General features: G+C 45.1%; 1 pseudogene; it reads right to left on the bottom strand.

Annotated features, from left to right (window-relative positions):
• Nucleotides 1–6,267: 6,267 nt before the first annotated feature.
• LOC109886544 (E3 ubiquitin-protein ligase DTX4-like) overlaps nucleotides 6,268–22,439 on the bottom strand; it is a 43,180-nt pseudogene continuing 27,008 nt past the window's right edge.

The raw sequence follows: 22,439 nt of genomic DNA, 5'->3' as shown, positions 1-22,439 counted from the left end.
GGCAGTCGGTTAGGACATCTACTTTGTGCATGACACAAGTCGTTTTTCCAACAATTGTTTACAGACCGATTATTTCACTTATAATTCAGTGTATCACAAATCCAGTGGGTTAGAAGTTTACATACACTAAGTTGGCTGTGCCTTTAAACAGTTTGGAAAATTCCCGAAAATGATGTCATGGCTTTAGAAGCTTCTGATTGACATCCTTTGAGTCAATTGCAGGTGTACCTGTACCCGCTACCCCTGTACCCGCTACCCCTTATGGCCACAGCATTTGAGCTGCTCCAGGAAGCAGTTGTCTTCACTAAGCTTGACCTGCGGAACGCATACCATCTTGTGCGGGTCAGACACGGTGACGAGTGGAAGACCGCTTTCAACACGCCTACTGGTCACTACAAATACTTGGTGATGCCCTTCGGCCTGACCAACGCCCCGGCTGTGTTCCAAGCACTCATAAACGATGTGCTTAGGGATATGCTTAACATCTTTGTGTTCGTTTACTTGGATGACATCCTCATCTTTTCGAGCTCCCTTCAAGAACACACAAAGCATGTCAGACAAGTACTCAAACGCCTCCTGGACAGCCATTTGTACTTTAATGAATTTTAACCCGAAAAAATGTGAATTCCATTCCTCCCGAGTATAATTCCTGTGATCTGTAGTGGAACCCGGTCAAGTCCAAATGGACTCCAGGAAGGTAGTGGCGGTAGCGGATTGGTCCACCCCCAAGTCCGTTAAGGACGTTCAGCGTTTCCTGAGCTTCACAAACTTTTACCGCAAGTTCATCAAGAACTTCAGCTTGGTGGCACCCCTCTCTCAGCTTTAACCAAGGGTGGCAACGCAAGGTTTCTGTGGGGAAAAGAAGCTGAGACGGCCTTCCAAGGACTCAAGCAGCGCATCCTCTCTGCTCCCATCCTAATACTACCGACTGCGGATTAATAACTATTTGTGGTGGAGGTAGACGCATCAGAGGTTGGTGTTGGAGCTGTTCTGTCTCAGAGGGGTGAAGACAAGAAGCTCCACCGTTGCGCCTTCTTCTCATACCGGCTTACCCCGGCCGAGAGGAACTACGATGTGGGGGATCGTGAACTCCTAGCGGTTAAAATGGCATTGAAGGAATGTAGACACTGGCTCGAGGGGGCTTCTCAACCATTTCAAGTGCTTACGGACCACAAAAAATCTGGAGTATATCCAGCAGGCGAAGCGGTTGAACTCCAGACAAGCTCAATGGTCTCTTTTCTTCAATCGATTCCAGTTTATCCTTACCTATCGGCCCGGTCGAAGAATCTCAAACCGGACGCCTTGTCCCGAGTCTACGCTCCTGCCATTCGAGAAGATACTGACATGCCTGTCCTTCCTGCCGCTAAGATCGTGGCCCCGTTCTCGTGTCAAGTTGAGGATACCGTGAGATGAACTCAAGCTATCGAACTGGGTCTGAAAGGAGGTCCTGCCAATCGGTTGTTTGTCCCCAAGGCAGCAAGGACCCAGGTCCTTCTGTGGGGGCACTCCTCTCGTCTTACAGGCCTTCTGCCAACTCATAGGGGCCACTGCCAGTCTATCTTCAGGGTACCACCCGGAGTCCAGCGGCCAAACCGAGAGGATGAATCAAGAGCTGGAAACCGCCCTCAGATGTATGGCCTCCAACAACCCGTCCACATGGTCGTCCTTCATTGTTTGGGCCGAGTACGCGCACAACACCTTGCGCTCCTCCTCCACTGGTATGTCCCCGCACGAGAGTCAGTTTGGCTATACCACTCCATTGTTCCCGGACCAGGAGGCAGAATTCGGAGTGCCTTCAGCCTTGAAGTTCATCAGACGCTGTCAGCTTACGTGGAGGAAGACCCGTCTTAATCTTCTGCGTGCCTCACAGCGGTACCAACGACAAGCCAACAGACATCGCTGTCCCGGGCCTACCCTGCGCCCCAGCCAGAGAGTCTGGCTCTCCACAAAAAATGTATCGCTACGGGTGGAGTCTCGCAAGCTGTCCCAGAAATACATCGGTCCCTTTAATTAAGGTTGCCAGGAGAGTGAACCCCCGTTACATATCGCCTGCACTTACCCAGATCCCTTAAGATTAATCCCACGTTTCACATTTCCTTATTAAAACCTGTTGTTTTTTCTCCCCTTGTCCCGGCAGGCAGACCTCCCCCTCTGCCCCGTGTCATCGGAGGCCAGCCGGTTTATACCGTCCATCGGATAATGGATTCCCGCCGGGTGCAGCGGTCCTGGCAGTATCTGGTGGACTGGGAAGGCTACGGTCCCGAGGAGCGCTCCTGGGTTCCTGCCAAAGACATACTGGACCCTGACCTCATTCGACAGTTCAGGGCCCTCCACCCCGAGAAAGCTGGTAGGAACGTCAGGAGCCGTTCCTAGGGGGGGGATTCTGTCAGGATTTGGCCAGGATTGTTCCGGTTTTGGCCATTAGATGCCCGCATTGTGCATTTTTGACCCTTTTGTTTTCCCTTGTTTCCAGTTATTATTTGCACCTGTGCCTCGTTTCCCTTGAATGTATTTAAACCCTTCGTTTTCCTCAGTTCTTTGCTCTGTGTTTGAATGTTAGCACCCAGCCCCAGTGATGCTGTGAACATTTGTTACTCCAGTTGGACTCTCTTGTGGTATTCTGTTTTTGTTCTCGTTTATTTATTTTTGATTATCTTTTGAGGCTTTTTCCCTGCTGTACCTACCACCTTGTGGATTTACATTTTGACTTAGAGGATTAACTTTTTCTCTTGCTATTACTTTTGACGTTGTGGATTTATATTTTTGCCTGAAGAACCTTACTTTTTACTTTATTAAAACACCATCTCAAGTACTGCTGTGTCTGCCTCATCTTCTGGGTTTTGCCGACTATTAATGGCTCAGTTTGCTAAGTGACTGTTTCTCACACTGGAGACCTGAGTTCGTAACTGGGTCCTGACAAGTTTAAAGTCTTCATGTTAAAAATTGACTGATCTACACAGGGTTGAATGCAGTCATTTTCACATTTGCAGGTTTTGTACATCAAAATAACTTTTGGGTGAATTGAACCACTTCCGGCTGCTCCAGGAAGCTTAGAATCAACACAGGTAGACCTCATAGTGGCCTGATTGATTGTCATCGAAGACAGGTTCATAAGACATTTATATCCCACATAGGCTTCAGGTTGAATTAGGGGAGCAGGCAATGTATTCCTATGAGGAGAGAAGTCATTGAAAACTGTTTGATGTAAACACCTTATTTTAACATTTAAGGGTTAATGCCACACGGTCAAGGTTAGGCTTGCACAGATCGGGAGGACCTCAGGAATGTTCCTGAGGTCGAATTTTGCTTCTAACCCTAACTGTTCTCTCGCTGTCACCCAAAAGCACCTGCAATTTAGGGCCAGGCTTCATTATGAGCTCAGACCCTTTGAAACAGAACCTATGACACCATTTTAAGGCACTTCCGGTTGACACAGGTAGCTGAAAGTGAACACATATCCTCCTTTGGGTAGGCACTTCTAGAATATTGAGTTTTAAGTCTTTACGTTAACAACAGACTTATTTACGGAGGGTTTAGTGAGTGTGTGTTATTTCAGAAAATCACAAAAAATCGCAGAAATCTCGCAGAGCTTCGAAGCACACTTAAAAAATATTCGCATGAACATGTTGCAACTGGATCTGTAACTTTAAAAAAACAACTTTTTTCCGTTTAGGGGAAAAGGCTCCATCGTGATTGGTGATGTTTTGTACATTTGCAATATGATTCCATCTGCCCTCTTGTGGGATTTACCGGGACAGCGGAAAAATGACCAAAATTTGAACATTTTATTAAACAGAAACCGAATGTCTGGCAGATTTCGTTTGATGACTTCCCGGAAGATCCGGCCCTGCTGCACGGTCCGACGCCGTCCACGAATTTTAGAAACGTTGTCGGACGTCTAGTAAGGGACCGTACATTTGCAATGTGGACTTTCTCACTAACCATATGGCGAATGTCAAAATGTTCCCTTAAGGTATGTCATGGCTTTAGAAGCTTCTGATAGGCTAATTACATCATTTGAGTCAATTGGAGGTGTACCTGTAGATGTATTTCAAGGCCTACCTTCAATTACAGTGCCTCTTTGCTTGACTCCATGGGAAAACCAAAATAAATCAGCCAAGACCTCAGAAAAGAAATGTAAACCTCCACAAGTATGGTTCATCCTTGGGAGCAATTTCCAAACGCCTGAAGGTACCTCGTTCATCTGTAGAAACAATAGTACGCAAGTATAAACACCATGGGACAACGCAGGCATCATACCGCTCAGGAAGGAGACTCGTTCTGTCTCCTAGAGATTAACGTACTTTGGTGCGAAAAGTTCAAATCAATCCCAGAACAACAGCAAAGGACCTTGAGAAGATCCTGGAGGAAACAGTCACAAAAGTATCTATATCCACAGCCAAATTAGTCCTATATCGACATAACCTGAAAGGCTGCTCAGCAAGGAAAAAGCTACTGCTGCAAAACCGCCAGAAAAAAAGCCAGACTACAGTTTGGGGACAAAGACCCTAGTTTTTGGAGAAATGTCCTCTGGTCTGATGAAAGAAAAACAGAACTGTTTGGCCATAATGACCACTGTTATGTTTGGAGGAAAAAGGGGGAAGCTTGCAAGCCAAGGAACACCATCCCAACCGTGAAGGACGGGGGTGGCAATATCATGTTGTGGGGGTGCTTTTCTGCAGGAGGGACTGGTGAACCACTAGAACACCAGGGAAGGACACTGCAGGGCAAATCGGTTTGCAATTTGAAGTGGTACATACAGTATGTGCGATAACCGACTAAATTCATTGTGACAGGTTGCATCAGTAAACAAGGAGCAAAATACTAGTTTCCTGATCGGGAATCAAACCCTGGCTACAGTGGTGAGACTGACAAAGCCTAACCACTAGACCACCAGGGAAGGATAAAGTTTATGAATCGTTTCACAATATGAAATGGTAAAGTTACTGTATGTTTAATGTCCTGCAGAAATCATTTTCAAAGCTACATGGAACCTATGGGCCCCATCCCAAAAACAAGCCCTAGCCCTTACTCCGTAGCCAACACATTTGAGTAGATCTTAAAGGATAGCTCTGGCGCTAGAGGTTATTTTAAATCAGTTTTATTCAAACGTTTTCAGGGGGGACCGACCCATTTCTGCTGCTAGAATTTCTTGGAACCCCAATTTTTTCCCCAATAATTTATTTATCCCACCCCACTGGGGTCACAACCCCAACTTTGACTACCACTATTTTAATGGGTTGATATGGTGCTATGGGTTGTTTCTGGACTCGCTGGGCATATTGACTAGTACAAACAAAGTGTTGCTATAGGGCACAAAAGTACTGCTATTTTATGAGTCATCAATATCATCATTGATATGCAGTACTCACTGTTTGAAGAAGCACTATCAATATCCAGATTAGTGTACATTAGTAAGTCATGCTTTATCCTTTGTATATCTAACGCAAAGAACACTGGTAATAATGCCAGCAGCAAAACTAGAGTCTCATGCTCTACCAACTGAGCTAGCCAGGCTTTTTGCCTGATCTGATCTAAATTTTAAATCAATTCAAATTGGGGATCTTAATAAAATAGATAAAAACACCAAAATATCGTTAGTTGTTTTTTACTTCACTATATGTAATGCTCGATAGACTGTTCCTGGTGGAATGGGAGTGTAAATCCAGCAATAGGTAATAGGGGACGCGTGTGCACATTGGATTATTGTGGTAGAGCAATTCAACTGATCCATCACAAGTTCCATTGTTAGATGTTACCACAAAATGTAGTAGACAAAAGTATTTAGTATCTACATAATTGTTGTAGCTCATATATAACCAGTCAGTTGTTTTTGGCAGCTATTTGCAATAGTAGGCTCTCTGGAACTAATGTCAGCTACTTTAGCTAGCCACAGCTTTGACATCTGACTGCCGGCCTGCTGCTAGCCAGATACTGTAGCGATCAACCACGTTAACTCCACTATTTCATAATAAAGTACCAGGGCTTGATATGGCGACAACTACATTGCAATACACAGTAAATATATTAGATCTATTTTGAGCGTCATACCGTGAAAGTAAAGAGGTCAACTTCTAGGTTTAAAAGACATTTGGCAGTTGAGCGGGAGTTCAGACATGGAGCGAAGTAGAAGAACAATCCACTTTCAGTTTTGGGCTGCAGCCAGTTCATAACCTACTGTGGCAAGTAGGGGGTTCTCTGTCTGATCAAACCAGTGGTCAGTCAGCTTATATTTCAGAACAGGAAATCAAATAAAAAACAAACAACTCTTCATTCGATTCTTTATTTGTATTAATCATTCGTATTCCAGCAATTGTTTTTGGTGTACGTACATATTTTTTTAATGCAACACTTTTTATTCACTACACCCAGCACCCTTCCCAACCTCTTCATCAAGAATGAGGTAAAACACCTCTCATGTTCCCCTCAAACGAACAATTGGACAACGATGAAGGGATGCTGTGTGAAGACTGTACACATCAAAAGACACTTGAGGTTGTAGTCGAGGATGAACAACTGGGTCATCTGAATGGGGAAAGGGGACATAGGGAAGGGGTGGCAAACCCTCCCCCTGAAAGGCTTTTGTTCCAGCTCTGCTATACCACACCTGATTCCGCTAATCAAGGTTCCCCGATGAGCAGAATGTTAGTAGATTGAGATGGGTTGGGCCTAGACCAGAATTTCCCAAACTCGAGACCCCAAGGGGTGCACGTTTTGGTTTTCTCCCTAGCCCCAGCTAACACAGTCCAATAAGCCACAAATAATCGATCTTCAGTTTACATCGCAATTAGATTAATCAGCTGTGTTTGCGAGGGATGGCCCCAGAGGACTGGAGTTGCCCATCCCGGCCCTGTGGAGTGATCGATAGAGAAGCTGAATTAAGTCGTCAGGCAACGGTAAAGCAGAGCTGGAACAAAAGCCTCCACCTGCGGTAGGTCTCCAGGAGGAGGGAAGGCCACCCATAGTGGCTTGGTGTAAAAGTACATTACATTATAGTCAGAAAAAGTCTACCTTCAAATTCCTTTTCACAATGAAAATACACTTAGTATACAGTCCTTCTGTACACCGTGGATAAAAGAAAAGTACTATCTGTTGTCAACTCAACCGTAAGAAAGATTTGACCCAAAAAATGACAAACAGACACTAACAACGCTTACGTACAAAATGAGAAAGAGCTGGATATACCATTTGATCAAGACAACTGTTAACTTTTTTAATTTAAATAATAATAATAATAAAGTGTTAACAGACAATTTAAAAGAAAGAAAGTACAGAAAAGCGGATCATGATATTAATGGGGTAAAAACGACCAAGTGTGCTGTTTAGTAACAGAATCATACCTCAAAACACGTTGATGTACAAACAGTACACATTAAAACGCATGTCATGTATAAAGGCATGCATACGTTATATGCATGAGCTCACACACACAACATCCTTATAAATAGGTCCTTCATAGACCCAACTGAGACCGGACAGGCGTAGTGGCCGGTGATGCACAGGTTCTCCATAAGGAACAAGACCAAAGACACTGTTTGCCGGCAGGAGGTAGACGCCTTCTAACGACATTCTACACAAGAATGTCATTACACTGCCCACCCAATCAGTTGCATTGAAGCCAATCCAGCCAATGAAATGGAGGCAGACATTTTGTTTATCCGTTACAGTGTGGATATGCTACAGATGTTGTTTGTTTAATAGTGAGGTATTTATTGGTTTTAGTCTGGTCATTAATGCAATGATAAACTCAGTCTCTGTCACAGAGACTGAGTTTATGTTCCTTCTCGGACTCCCTCCTCACCCACCAACACACCACAACCTGTCCAATCTTTAAGTTCCGGGTTCCTGGTGTCTTCTCACCTGGTTTCAAACACTGGCGGCTCATATCATGGCCCATTTCTCAAGTGCGTTTTCCCAGGGAATCTCAAATGCTCGTCTCCTTTATAAAAGTAAGCAGCACTCGATTTATTGACATGTCCCCCTTTCCATACATACAACGGGTACACACAGTACAAACAGCAAGACATCGGTTCAGAATCAACAACTATCTGAATTGGAAGGGAAAGAAGTCATTCGCAGTACCCATCAAGGTAGTTTTATGGGTATTACCATATATATCTTCTGGGCTAACTGTCATCGTATCGTATCATAACATACAACATCCACGACTTCAAATCATTCAGAGTATAAAATACCATTTCGAAATATATGTAAAGAGGTATGACGCGTGGAATGATGTTACATGAAGACAATAACGACAATGACTTCATTATACAAATATAAGCGGAGTATCATTATAAAAAGAAATGTGTGATTTGTTTGTTTTGTTCGTCACATTCAGTGTTTTGAATGTATTTTCAGTAGAGTGGCCACTGGGTGGCGTCTGACTACACATATAAACAGTCACAACGGGCACAAGCCACTTGATAATCAAACTCAAGCAGGTGGTTACTATAGGCACGTCTGTCTGTCTCTCTCTGTCTCTGTCTCTCCCCCTCTTTTCTTTCTCACTCTCTTCCTGTGTCTCTGCTAAAGTAGTACCATTTCTAAGTTAATTTACCCTACTCCTATTTAATACTAGCTACATTCTCTTGCCATCTTCTCTCTCGTTTGCTCGCTCTATTCTCTTCCTCCTTTCTTAATACCCTTCCCCCTCCCTTTCACATCTCTCAATCTTTGTCCTTTCTCTGCCTCAGTCTCTTGATCTCTTCTATCCTTTTCTCTCTCTCCCCCTCTCTCTCTCTTTTAGTAGTGTAAATTAGTTAGTAAATAACATGGTACTGCCTCTCAACTCTTTGTAATTCATTTAGCTAGTACCTAACTATACCAGTGTAGTCATCATTTTGACCACAGTCAAATCTAAACAAAGCCTGAGCCTATTTCTCTCTCTCGTTCCCTCGCTCCTGTGCCATCACTCAAACAAACACCTTAACACTGCGCTGTTTTCTTCGTGTTTGATTTCCCAAACCTCTAGGACCCTCCAATCAATCAGCATCTTCAGAGAATCTTCCAAAGTGTAATTGGACCTTTCCCCTCTACACCAAACCGCCACCCCATTTAAGTGCTGGTAGAGTCTGAATGAATTAATCATCCTGTCTCCTCCTCTTCCTCCTATCATTGCTCCTCTTCCTCGGTGATGCCCTGTGCTTTCAGTTCATCCAGGACGTTGTCTAGATGGCTAGGGTCGGGGTAGCCGTGGCCCGTGAGGTTGGAGCCAAATTCCGTCTTGTGGTGCACCTCGTTCCAGATGACCGTGTCCAACTCGCCTGTGGTGCTGGACGTGCCCACCGAGAAGACCAGGCGCCGGTCCCACGCGGTCAGCAGGAGTCTGAGTACCTGGGGGAGAGAGAGAGCGAGGATGTGGAGGGAGAGGAGGTGGAGGGAGAGGAGGTGGAGGGAGAGAGAGAGAAGGTGGAGGGAGAGAGGGAGAGGAGGTGGAGGGAGAGGAGGTGGAGGGAGAGAAGGAGAGGAGGTGGAGGGAGAGAAGGAGAGGAGGTGGAGGTGGAGGGAGAGAGGGAGAGGACGTGGAGGGAGAGGAGGTGGAGGGAAAAGGAGGTGAGATGGTTAGAGACGGATTCATAATTTCAACTTTCAGAGTTTCCTCGATACAACTTCAAGGGAAAACGTCCTGGGTTTATAAAGGACAAAGATTGGGCTAAAATCCAGAAAGCTTTGAGTTGTACTGGACAACAGTATCTGCTACAATGGAATATGTCAAAGCGTAGGTTCTTACCTTGCGTCCCTTCTCGCTGTCTGGGAGGTAGCAGTGACGCGGGAACCCTCTGGCTGTAAAGGGCTTGCCTTGGTTGGGGTGCTCTGGGCCCTGGATGCCAGGCAGGACGTTGTAGATGATGCGGATGGTCTTGCAGTCGTGATGGCCAGGCAGCGAGTGGGGGATGACGTGGTACTCCATCTTCCCGGGCGGCTGGTTGCCCGTCTTCACGCCGTAGATGGTTTTGCAGGTAGGACACTGCAGGCTGCCATCTTTGTTGCCGTTGTTGTACATGGCCACCAGGCACTGGAGGTGGTACTGGTGCCCACACTGGGCCAGGCGACCTATGAAGTCACCACCCTTGTAGCCTGACGCCCCCCCGAGGGCCTCCATACAGATGGTACAGTTCTGAGGAGAGGAGAGGAGAGGAGAGGAGAGGAGGGATCCTTTAGCCAACCTGTAAGTACTTAGCTATTCAAAATAGGAAACGCACCCACACAGCTGAGTCAGCCTGTTGCAGGTGAGTGGGAATCATTCAATACAATTCTTGAAAGTGCTGATGAAGGCTAGCTGGCCAATAGGTAATGTTAATCAATGAAAGTGTTACAGGCCAGAGCAGCGTGCAGGTCTTTCTTTAAATATGTACTTGGCTATCCACATTTCCTTCAACAGATAATGTGTTGTGATGATAATGGACGCGTCCCAAATGACACCCTATGGGCCCCGGTGAAACGTATGGCACTTTATAGGGCATAGGGTGTCCTTTCAGACTTAACCAATGACTGGAGAGAACAGGTCTCACCTCCTCTGGTGCTATCCTGACTTTCTGAAGATACTGCTTCACCACCTCCTCTGTTGTCTTACCTGGAGAGAGGAGAGACAGGAGGAGAGAGAGAAGAGAGAAAACATAAGGAGAGAAAGGAGGAGAGAGAGAAGGAGAGAAAGGAGAGAGAAAACAAGAGAGAGAGGAGGAGAGAAAACATAAGGGGAGGAGAGAAAGGAGAGAGAAAACATAAGGGGAGGAGAGAGATGAGAGAGAGGAGAGAAAGGAGAGAGAAAACATAAGGGGAGGAGAGAGATGAGAGAGAGGAGAGAAAGGAGAGAGAAAACAAGGAGAGGAGCGAAAGGAGAGAGAAAACATAAGGGGAGGAGAGAGAGGAGAGAGAGAAGGAGAGAAAGGAGAGAGACAAAACATAAGGAGAGAGAAAGGAGAGAGAAAACATAAGGAGAGAGAGGAGGAGAGAGAGAAGAGAGAAAGGAGAGAGAAAACATAAGGAGACAGGAGAGAGAGAAGGAGAGAGAACATGAGTGTGTAATGAATGTAATGAATTTGTGTATAGGGGTGTCTGTGTGTGTGTGTGTGTATAGGCCTATATATTAGTGGTGGTTTTATAGTGTGTCCTATTGTACCTTTGCGGGCCTGTTTCTTGGTGGTCTTGCGGCAGCAGTGGCCCAGGCCGGGGACGGGCTTGATGTCCCTCTTGCTGACGGGCGGGGGGTGCAGCACCAGTTTGGGTGGGCGGGTGAGACACACAGGGAACCCCGCAGCGCTCATCAGGATCCCCGTGATACCGGCCAGTGCTGGGTGGACCGGGCTATTCCCACTGAGGTTCTTCACTGGGACAGTGGGCACGCTGAAACACAACGGGAACCACACGCTGGTTACACACTGGCATCTCACCAAACATACGCCTGGGAAGACTCTGGGAGTTGCAGCGCTGACCTAGGATCAGCTGTTACAGGACTTGCACTAAACAAACCCTCCCTGACACTAACAGACAGAACTACAGCAGGCTTACTGCTGACCCCCACACAGGGTTGGGACGAGCCTAGTCCGTGTGATTACCCTACCAGAGAGCACACTACGTATAGGGCTCTGGTCCAAAGTAGTGCACTATGTAGGGAATAGGGTGCCATTTGGGAAGCAGTCGTTCAGGTGTACACGGGCCAGCTGTAATCTCTATTGGCAACAACACCTCACCTACTACGACCAGCTGCTGCATGTGACCAATTCAAAAAATGTCCAGGAGCCAATGACCTGTATGTGTGTGCCCATACAATTAGAATAATCTATTTCTATGTGTGGCTGTGTGTGTGTGTGTGTGTGTGTGTGTGTGTGTGTGTGTGTGTCCCACAGGCCAGTCTCCTGATCTGGGTCAAAGACTCATACCATAGATGGTACTGCCAGATATCCTCTGTCTAGCCTGTACGTTTCAGAGAACACGGGTTGGGTCTAAGTGGCGCCCTATTCCCTACACAGCGAGCTACGCCTGACCAGAGCCCACGTAGGATGCCTCTAGCTATATACGGCTCTGATGGTGTCAGTCAAACAATCCCTATTGTTTGTCCTTTGACATATTTCTGGATGATTCTTAGAACGCGCCAATAGCGACTCTACCATTCTAGAGTCCAGGTAGAACGTCTGTGTCATTCACACCAAAGATATTGTACTAAACTCTAGTTCCCCAGATCATCTACTTTTACCACAGACAACACAGCTTTTGAGTGTCAACGATATCGGAGCAGATAGATAAGATATGACGATCTGTGTTGTCCTTGGGTATCCTACATTGTCGATAAAATCAGCAGCAGTTCACACACAGACACACACACACACACTTCTTCCTAGAGATGGATACTCACATTAAGGACGTGAGGATTGTCATTCTCCCACAGAGGTCAGTCCCGGCACAATCAATTAAGTAATAAACTACAAGAAAACGAGTCACGGAGGAATCGATTTCCTTTCTCTTCACCGTGGGAACAGAGAACAACTAGGGATGTGTCAATGAGAAGTTGAAGAAGAGGTTCCACTCCTCTTTACCCCTCTCTCTCTCTCGCGCTCTCTCTCTATTTCTTTCTCTCTCTATCACAGCTTAAATTGGCTGCTACGCAAACCTTTATTCTGTCTCTGAGCTGGACTCAGTTTCTGTTCTTTCTCTCTACAGACCTCCTCCTCTCCCTCTGTCCTAGAAGCAGTGTGTGAATCGGACTAAGTGTGTGTGTGTCCTGTCTTATATATGTAATCCGTGAGTTTCCATCTGCTGGCCAGTGACCTCAGAGAGAGGAGACGTCACAGAACTGACAGTGAGCATCACATCACACAGCCAGGATCATGGATTACCTTCACCACGTCACCGGCTCTATTGACTAATACCACCCTGACTAACCACTTACGGAAACACAAACACACACACACACACCTGGGAAATCTCCAATAATGAACAACAAACTTGACCACAACACAAGCCAGTCTTGACACGACTTGGCCTGGTCTTTTAAATGACTAGTAATATATTAACTACAGAGCTCCCATGTGTAAATGGTACTGTACAGGCTACACCACAGCAGAGTTGTGGAGTCTAACTAACCATGTTACATCTCCCCTCCACGGGGGGGTGTCATTTAGAATGGGCAAATATTATCAAAAACAATAGTTTTCCCCCCGTGCTGTTCCTCCTGCGCTGTTCCTCCTGCGCTGTTCCTCCTGTGCTGTTCCTCCTGCGCTGTTCCTCCTGTGCTGTTCCTCCTGCGCTGCCACTCATCACAAACAGTGTTTGTTGTTCGTTTTGTTGCTTCCCGACATGCAATTAGTCAATCGCTCTGAGAGCTGTGAGTTACTGTCGCTGGTAGCAACCACACGGACACGGCAGGAGGGCTGAGCCTGGGAGCTTTGTTCCTCGTGTTGTGACCCTCCAAAGAAAGGATATCATTGCTTTTGTGTGACCTTTCAAATAGACAACTACACTGCATGTTTACATACTGTGCATAATATGTCGTGATGGTAGTAGTGATGGTAGTATAGTAATAATAGTTATATATGGTATGTAGTGATGGTAGTATAGTAATAATAATTATATATGGTTTGTAGTGATGGTAGTATAGTAATAATAGTTATAGATGGTATGTAGTGATGGTAGTATAGTAATAATAATTATATATGGTTTGTAGTGATGGTAGTATAGTAATAATAGTTATAGATGGTATGTAGTGATGGTAGTATAGTAATAATAATTATATATGGTTTGTAGTGATGGTAGTATAGTAATAATAGTTATAGATGGTATGTAGTGATGGTAGTATAGTAATAATAATTATATATGGTTTGTAGTGATGGTAGTATAGTAATAATAGTTATAGATGGTATGTAGTGATGGTAGTATAGTAATAATAGTTAGATGGTATGTAGTGATGGTAGTATAGTAATAATAGTTATAGATGGTATGTAGTGATGGTAGTATAGTAATAATAGTTATAGATGGTTTGTAGTGATGGTAGTATAGTAATAATAGTTATAGATGGTATGTAGTGATGGTAGTATAGTAATAATAATTATATATGGTTTGTAGTGATGGTAGTATAGTAATAATAGTTATAGATGGTATGTAGTGATGGTAGTATAGTAATAATAGTTATAGATGGTATGTAGTGATGGTAGTATAGTAATAATAGTTATAGATGGTATGTAGTGATGGTAGTATAGTAATAATAGCTATAGATGGTATGTAGTGATGGTAGTATAGTAATAATAGTTATAGATGGTATGTAGTGATGGTAGTATAGTAATAATAGTTATAGATGGTATGTAGTGATGGTAGTATAGTAATAATAGTTATAGATGGTATGTAGTGATGGTAGTATAGTAACAATAGTTATAGATGGTATGTAGTGATGGTAGTATAGTAATAATAGTTATAGATGGTATGTAGTGATGGTAGTATAGTAACAATAGTTATAGATGGTATGTAGTGATGGTAGTATAGTAATAATAGTTATAGATGGTATGTAGTGATGGTAGTATAGTAATAATAGCTATAGATGGTATGTAGTGATGGTAGTATAGTAATAATAGTTATAGATGGTATGTAGTGATGGTAGTATAGTAATAATATCTATAGAGTGTGTATTAGGTGATGGTAGTATAGTAACAATAGTTATAGATGGTATGTAGTGATGGTATTATAGTAAATAATAGCTATAGATGGTAATGTAGTGATGGTAGTATAGTAACAATAGTTATAGATGGTATGTAGTGATGGTAGTATAGTAATAATAGCTATAGATGGTATGTAGTGATGGTAGTATAGTAATAATAGTTATAGATGGTATGTAGTGATGGTAGTATAGTAATAATAGCTTATAGATGGTATGTAGTGATGGTAGTATAGTAATAATAGTTATAGATGGTATGTAGTGATGGTAGTATAGTAATAATAGCTATAGATGGTATGTAGTGATGGTAGTATAGTAATATAGTTATAGATGGTATGTAGTGATGTAGTATAGTAATAATAGCTATAGATGGTATGTAGTGATGGTAGTATAGTAATAATAGTTATAGATGGTATGTAGTGATGGTAGTATAGTAATAATAGCTATAGATGGTATGTAGTGATGGTAGTATAGTAACAATAGTTATAGATGGTATGTAGTGATGGTAGTATAGTAAAGATGGTATGTAGTAATGTAATACGTCAATAATCAGTTATAGTGGTATGTAGTGATGGTAGTATAGTAATATGAGCTATAGATGGTAATGGCTAGTGATGGTAGTATAGTAACCCATAGTTATAGATGGGTATGTAGTAGGTAGTATACAGTAATAATAGCTATAGATGGTATGTAGTGATGGTAGTATAGTAACTAATAGTTTATAGATGGTATTAGTGGATGTAGTATAGTATAATAGTTACTAGATGGTATGTAGTGATGGTAGTATAGTAATAATAGTTATAGATGGTATGTAGTGATGGTGATTCTAGTAATAATATGTTATCGATGGTATGTAGTGATGGTAGTATAGTAATAACTAGTTATAGATGGTATGTAGTGATGGTAGTATAGTAATAATAGCTATAGATGGTATGTAATGATGGTAGTATAGTAATACTAGCTATAGATGGTATGTAGTGATGGTAGTATAGTAATAATAGTTATAGATGGTATGTAGTGATGGTAGTATAGTAACAATAGTTATAGATGGTATGTAGTGATGGTAGTATAGTAATAATAGTTATAGATGGTATGTAGTGACTACACCACAGCTCAGTTCATGGTCACCACACACCGCAGTTTAATAATGTCCTCTATTAACCAGTGAGTCGGCTATTAAACACTATGATACCATGCTATTATATCTCTATCCTTAACCCAGTTTAAAAACTCCACCAGCCACTACCTAACGGGTCCACCAGCCACTACCTAACGGGTCCACCAGCCACTACCTAACGGGTCCACCAGCCACTACCTAACGGGTCCACCAGCCACTACCTAACGGGTCCACCAGCCACTACCTAACGGGTCCATCAGCCACTACCTAATGGGTCCACCAGCCACTACCTAACGGGTCAACAAGCCACTACCTAACGGGTCCACCAGCCACTACCTAACGGGTCAACAAGCCACTACCTAACGGGTCAACAAGCCACTACCTAACGGGTCAACAAGCCACTACCTAACGGGTCAACAAGCCACTACCTAACGGGTCCACCAGCCACTACCTAACGGGTCCACCAGCCACTACCTAACGGGTCAACAAGCCACTACCTAACGGGTCAACAAGCCACTACCTAACGGGTCAACAAGCCACTACCTAACGGGTCAACAAGCCACTACCTAACGGGTCAACAAGCCACTACCTAACGGGTCAACAAGCCACTACCTAACGGGTCAACAAGCCACTACCTAACGGGTCAACAAGCCACTACCTAACAGGTGCAGGAGGACATACAGACAGACAGGAAGACAGGAGGACAGTCAAAGGGACTGGTGGCAGGTGACTGTCATCATCATCATCATCATCATCATCTGTAGCTTCCGGTTCAGGGTTCTGCCTTAACAAGCTTCGAGTTGGAGCTAAGAGGCTTTTGGTTACCCCCCCCCCTGCAGGTGTCAGAGTCACTGAGTGAGTGAGTGACTCACTGTGTGTGTGTGTGTGTGTGTGTGTGTGTGTGTGTGTGTGTGTGTGTGTGTGTGTGTGTGTGTGTGTGTGTGTGTGTGTGTGTGTGTGTGTGTGTGTGTGTGTGTGTGTGTGTGTGTGTGTGTGTAGGGCTGGGAATCACCAGGGACCTCACGATACAATATTATCATGATACCATATGTATTACAATTCTCAGGATTCTAAATGTATTTCGATTCGCTACTGTGATTTCACTGCAATTGGATGTTCCAAACATATTGCTCACCTCATGTCTGCTGCAGAGGGACAAGAGGGTGCCATGAGAACATGACTTTTAATCAGTCATGGAAATGAAAGTGATGAAAACCAAATGTCTCCCTATTGAAACAGATGGAGAACAAGCTCTGAAGGAAGGACACTGGAGTTTTGAGGCAGCTAAAATAATACTGCGAGGGCTTCCTGAGTGGCGCAGCAGTCTACAGCACTGGAGGCGTCACTACAGACCCGGGTTTGATCCCAGGCTGTATTACAAGCGACCGTGGTCGGGAGTTCCCACAGGGACTGTGGGTGTTAAGGGTGGTTAGGCGGATCATGCTTCAGAGGACACATGACTCCACCTTCGCCTCCCGAGCCTGTTGGGGAGTTACAGCGATGAGACAAGATCATAACTGGGGGTAAAATACGTGTGTTCAATCTTGCGATATTGTCAAAACAACAAGACACGATATATCGTCAAAATGATATGATATCCCCATATGTAACTGTATAGATTTTTTCAGAAAGAACCCTTTGGTGGTGAAAAAAGTTCCACTTGGAACCCCAAAAAATGGTTTTCAGGGGGTTCTCCTATGGGGACAGTTGAACAACCCTTATGGTTCTAGGTAGCTACTTCTTCTCGAAGAGTTTACAGTAGATCCAGTCTGACCTCAAGTCAGTGTTGTTGACAACTTGACACACACACAGGGGTCATGTTAAGTGCTGAATGGCATATTAGACCTATGACCAGACCTGAGCTGAATGAAGATGGAGACAGTAACCAGTCAGTGAGGTTATTAATACTACAGTAAGCCGTATGAGACCGCTGACCATGCTGCGTGACGGTTATTGTGAGGTAGAAATGCACTGTGGAGAAGGTTTAGTCTCGTTTGAGCCCCAGCTTATCTACAATGTATTAACACAATTCCCAGCTGTCCTACTGACACACACCTGGAGCAATGAGTGAGTCAGAGAGTGAATGACCAGTGTACAACCCTAAACCATGAATGAAAGAAAAGCAAGAGACAGAGACAGAGAGACAGAAAGACAGAGACAACCACTCATCATTACACACACAGCAACTAGAGACCATAGGTGTAATCCACCATATATATACATACATACATACATACATACACTGCTCAAAAAAATAAAAGGGAACACTAAAATAACACATCAGATCTGAATGAATGAAATATTCGTATTAAATACTTTTTTCTTTACATAGTTGAATGTGCTGACAACAAAATCACACAAAAATTATCAATGGAAATCAAATGTATCAACCCATGGAGGTCTGGATTTGGAGTCACACTCAAAATTTAAGTGGAAAATCTCACTACAGGCTGATCCAACTTTGATGTAATGTCCTTAAAACAACTCAAAATGAGGCTCAGTAGTGTGTGTGGCCTCCACGTGCCTGTATGACCTCCCTACAACGCCTGGGCATGCTCCTGATGAGGTGGCTGATGTTCTCCTGAGGGATCTCCTCCCAGACCTGGACTAAAGCATCCGCCAACTCCTGGACAGTCTGTGGTGCAACGTGGCGTGGGTGGATGGAGCGAGACATGATGTCCCAGATGTGCTCAATTGGATTGAGGTCTGGGGAACGGGCGGGCCAGTCCATAGCATCAATGCCTTCCTCTTGCAGGAACTGCTGACACACTGCAGCCACATGAGGTCTAGCATTGTCTTGCATTAGGAGGAACCCAGGGCCAACCACACCAGCATATGGTCTCACAAGGGGTCTGAGGATCTCATCTCGGTACCTAATGGCAGTCAGGCTACCTCTGGCGAGCACATGGAGGGCTGTGCGGCCCCCCAAAGAAATGCCACCCCACACCATGACTGACCCACCGCCAAACCGGTCATGCTGGAGGATGTTGCAGGCAGCAGAACGTTCTCCACGGCGTCTCCAGACTGTCATGTCTATCACATGTGCTCAGTGTGAACCTGCTTTCATCTGTGAAGAGCACAGGGCGCCAGTGGCGAATTTGCCAATCTTGGTGTTCTCTGGCAAATGCCAAACGTCCTGCACGGTGTTGGGCTGTAAGCACAACCCCCACCTGTAGACGTCGGACCCTCATGGAGTCTGTTTCTGACCGTTTGAGCAGACACATGCACATTTGTGGCCTGCTGGAGGTCATTTTGGCAGGCTCTGGCAGTGCTCCTCCTGCTCCTCCTTGCACAAAGGCGGAGGTAGCGGTCCTGCTGCTGGGTTGTTGCCCCCCTACGGCCTCCTCCACATCTCCTGATGTACTGGCCTGTCTCCTGGTAGCGCCTCCATGCTCTGGACACTACGCTGACAGACACAGCAAACCTTCTTGCCACATCTCGCATTGATGTGCCATCCTGGATGAGCTGCACTACCTGAGCCACTTGTGTGGGTTGTAGACTCCGTCTCATGCTACCACTAGAGTGAAAGCACCGCCAGCATTCAAAAGTGACCTGTTGGCCTGCTTCACCTACAGCACATGGGCACAAACACATGGCCTGCTTCACCTACAGCACATGGGCACAAACACATGGCCTGCTTCACCTACAGCACATAGGCACAAACACATGGCCTGCTTCACCTACAGCACATAGGCACAAACACATGGCCTGCTTCACCTACAGCACATAGGCACAAACACATGGCCTGCTTCACCTACAGCACATAGGCACTAACACATGGCCTGCTTCACCTACAGTACATAGGCACTAACACATGGCCTGCTTCACCTACAGCACATAGGCACAAACACATGGCCTGCTTCACCTACAGCACATAGGCACAAACACATGGCCTGCCTCACCTACAGCACATAGGCACAAACACATGGCCTGCTTCACCTACAGTACATAGGCACAAACACATGGCCTGCTTCACCTACAGTACATAGGCACAAACACATGGCCTGCTTCACCTACAGCACATAGGCACTAACACATGGCCTGCTTCACCTACAGCACATAGGCACAAACACATGGCCTGCTTCACCTACAGCACATAGGCACAAACACATGGCCTGCTTCACCTACAGCACATAGGCACAAACACATGGCCTGCTTCACCTACAGCACATAGGCACTAACACATGGCCTGCTTCACCTACAGCACATAGGCACAAACACATGGCCTGCTTCACCTACAGCACATAGGCACTAACACATTTGACCTTAAAGGCTCAGTACAGTCAAAAACGTGATTTCCATTTCTTTTTATATACACTGAGTGTACAAAACATTGAGTACACCAGTTCTTTTTATGACATAGACTGACAAGGTGAATCCAGATGAAAGCTGTGATCCCTTATTGATGTCACATGTTACATCCACTTCAAATCAGCATAGATGAAGGGGAGGAGTCAGGTTAAAAAAAGGATGTTTAAGTCTTGAGAGAATTGAGACATGGATTGTGTATGTGTACCATTCAGAGGGTGAAGAGGCGAGACAACAGATGTTGGTGTCTTTGAACGGGGTATTGTTGGTGCACCAGTTTGTGTCAAGAACTGCAACGCTGCTGGGTTTTTCACGCTCAACAGTTTCCCATGTGGGTCATGAATGGTCCACCACCCAAAGGACATTCAGCCAACTTAACACAACTGTGGGAAGCATTGAAGTCAACATGGGCCAGCATCCCTGTGGAACGCTTTCGACACCCTTGCAGAGTCCATGCCTGACGAGTTGAGGCTGTTCTGGGGGCAAGGGGGGGGTGTGACTCCATATCAGGAAGTTGTCCTTAATGTTTTGTACACTCAGTGTATATTTCCACGCTACAAGGTTGGAATAATACTGAGAAATTGTGAAAGTGATGATAATGCCCTTTTAGTGTAAGAGCTGTTTGGGGGGGATGGAGTTTTGGCCTCCCTGGTGACATCACCAGGCGGGATATTAGTTAATAGACCAATAAGAAAGAGAGTTCCAAACCTCTCTGCCAATAATAACTTGTTTTCAGTTTTCCCCTCCCCACTCAGACCACTCCCAGACAGCCCGAGCAGAATTCTTGCTTGAGAAATGACTCTTTGCTAAGAAGCTATTTTTGTTTCTTTTTGACCATTTTAATTGAAAACAATCGCAGTAAGGTACCTAATTGTTAGCCAGAAATGATTTGATATTGAGATAAAAACATCTGCATTGGGCCTTTACTACATGGAGCCCATTATCCAAAATGCAGATGAAACAAATGAACTGAATGTCTTTCCCACACTCCTCTTCCTCTACGTCCTTCACCCATATCTCTATTAGTTTCTTTCTCTTCCAGTCATCTGTTCCTCTTTTCTCAGGGTCAGATGAGGTCTTACTTTTTCCAAGGTCCTTCCCCTCTGAGTCTGTCTGTTGTTTTATCTGTATATTCCTCTCCCTTCTTTATATCCTACCATCTCTCTCTCCCTCACTCTCCCTCCCTCACTCATTCACTCTCCCTCCCTCCCTCCCTCACTCATTCACTCTCCCTCCCTCCCTCCCTCCCTCCCTCCCTCCCTCCCTCCCTCCCTCCCTCCCTCCCTCCCTCCCTCCCTCCCTCCCTCATTCACTCTCCCTCCCTCACTCATTCACTCTCCCTCCTCCCTCCCTCCCTCCCTCATTCACTCTCCCTCCCTCCCTCCCTCATTCACTCTCCCTCCCTCATTCACTCTCCCTCCCTCCCTCCCTCCCACACCTCCTGTGCTAATTAGTTAATAATGACATTATTATAGACTTGAATTAGCATCTCTGCATCTCAGCTGGGTGAGAAACTCTGGTTCCCAGATAATCACACTTCCTGCTTCTGAATAGGATGCAATTTCTCCTAACCAAACTGATCTTAGATCAGGGTTTAAGTTTAGGATTAGGAAGGCTGATCCTAGATCTACTAAGACTACTGTACTAGTCAACCTAGTGCACTCAGTGTACATACTTTACTAGTTAGCTTAGGAAGACAATGGAATGTGGACATTGCAGTGCACAGTTTATTTCTCTTTGGGGTTGTTTGTTTGTATATCTAGTGTCTTCGTGGGAGAGGGGCAGACAGACAGTGTGACTGGGGAGGGTGGTGGAGGAGAGGAGGGTGGGGGAGAAGAGAATGGAGGGTGGGGGAGATGGGGGTGGGGGAGAAGAGAAAGGAGGGTGGGGTGGGGGAGAGGAGGGTTGGTGGGGGAGAGGAGAGGAGAGAGAAGAGGGTGGGGGAGAAGAGAAAGGAGGGTGGGGAGAAGAAAGAGGAGGGTGGGGTGGGGGAGAGGAGGGATGGATGTGGGAGAAGAGAGAGGATGGTGGGGTGGGAGAGCCTCTTGACCCCTAGCGACCCTAACCCCCACTCCATCACACACTCCTCCCCTTCTTTGTTATCTCTCTTCCTCTCCACCCCCTCCTCTCCTCCCTGTATCCCCAGATGGTCATGAAGATTGAATGATTTAGCCTTGGGAGCAACAAACTCCCAAGCATTCTCATACTCTCGTGTGTAAGTACACACACACACACACACACACACACACACACACACACACACACACACACACACAAAACGCCAGTTTGTTATTCCATAACTTTGATACATTTGAAAATTGCTAACCAATATGCTGTATGAAAACGGCATCACAGCCAGACAAAGCAGTA

The sequence above is a fragment of the Oncorhynchus kisutch genome, unplaced genomic scaffold (genome assembly GCF_002021735.2).
Source record: "Oncorhynchus kisutch isolate 150728-3 unplaced genomic scaffold, Okis_V2 Okis07a-Okis12b_hom, whole genome shotgun sequence".
Classification (NCBI taxonomy): Eukaryota; Metazoa; Chordata; class Actinopteri; order Salmoniformes; family Salmonidae; genus Oncorhynchus; species Oncorhynchus kisutch.
This window is presented reverse-complemented; position numbering and strand designations above follow the sequence as displayed.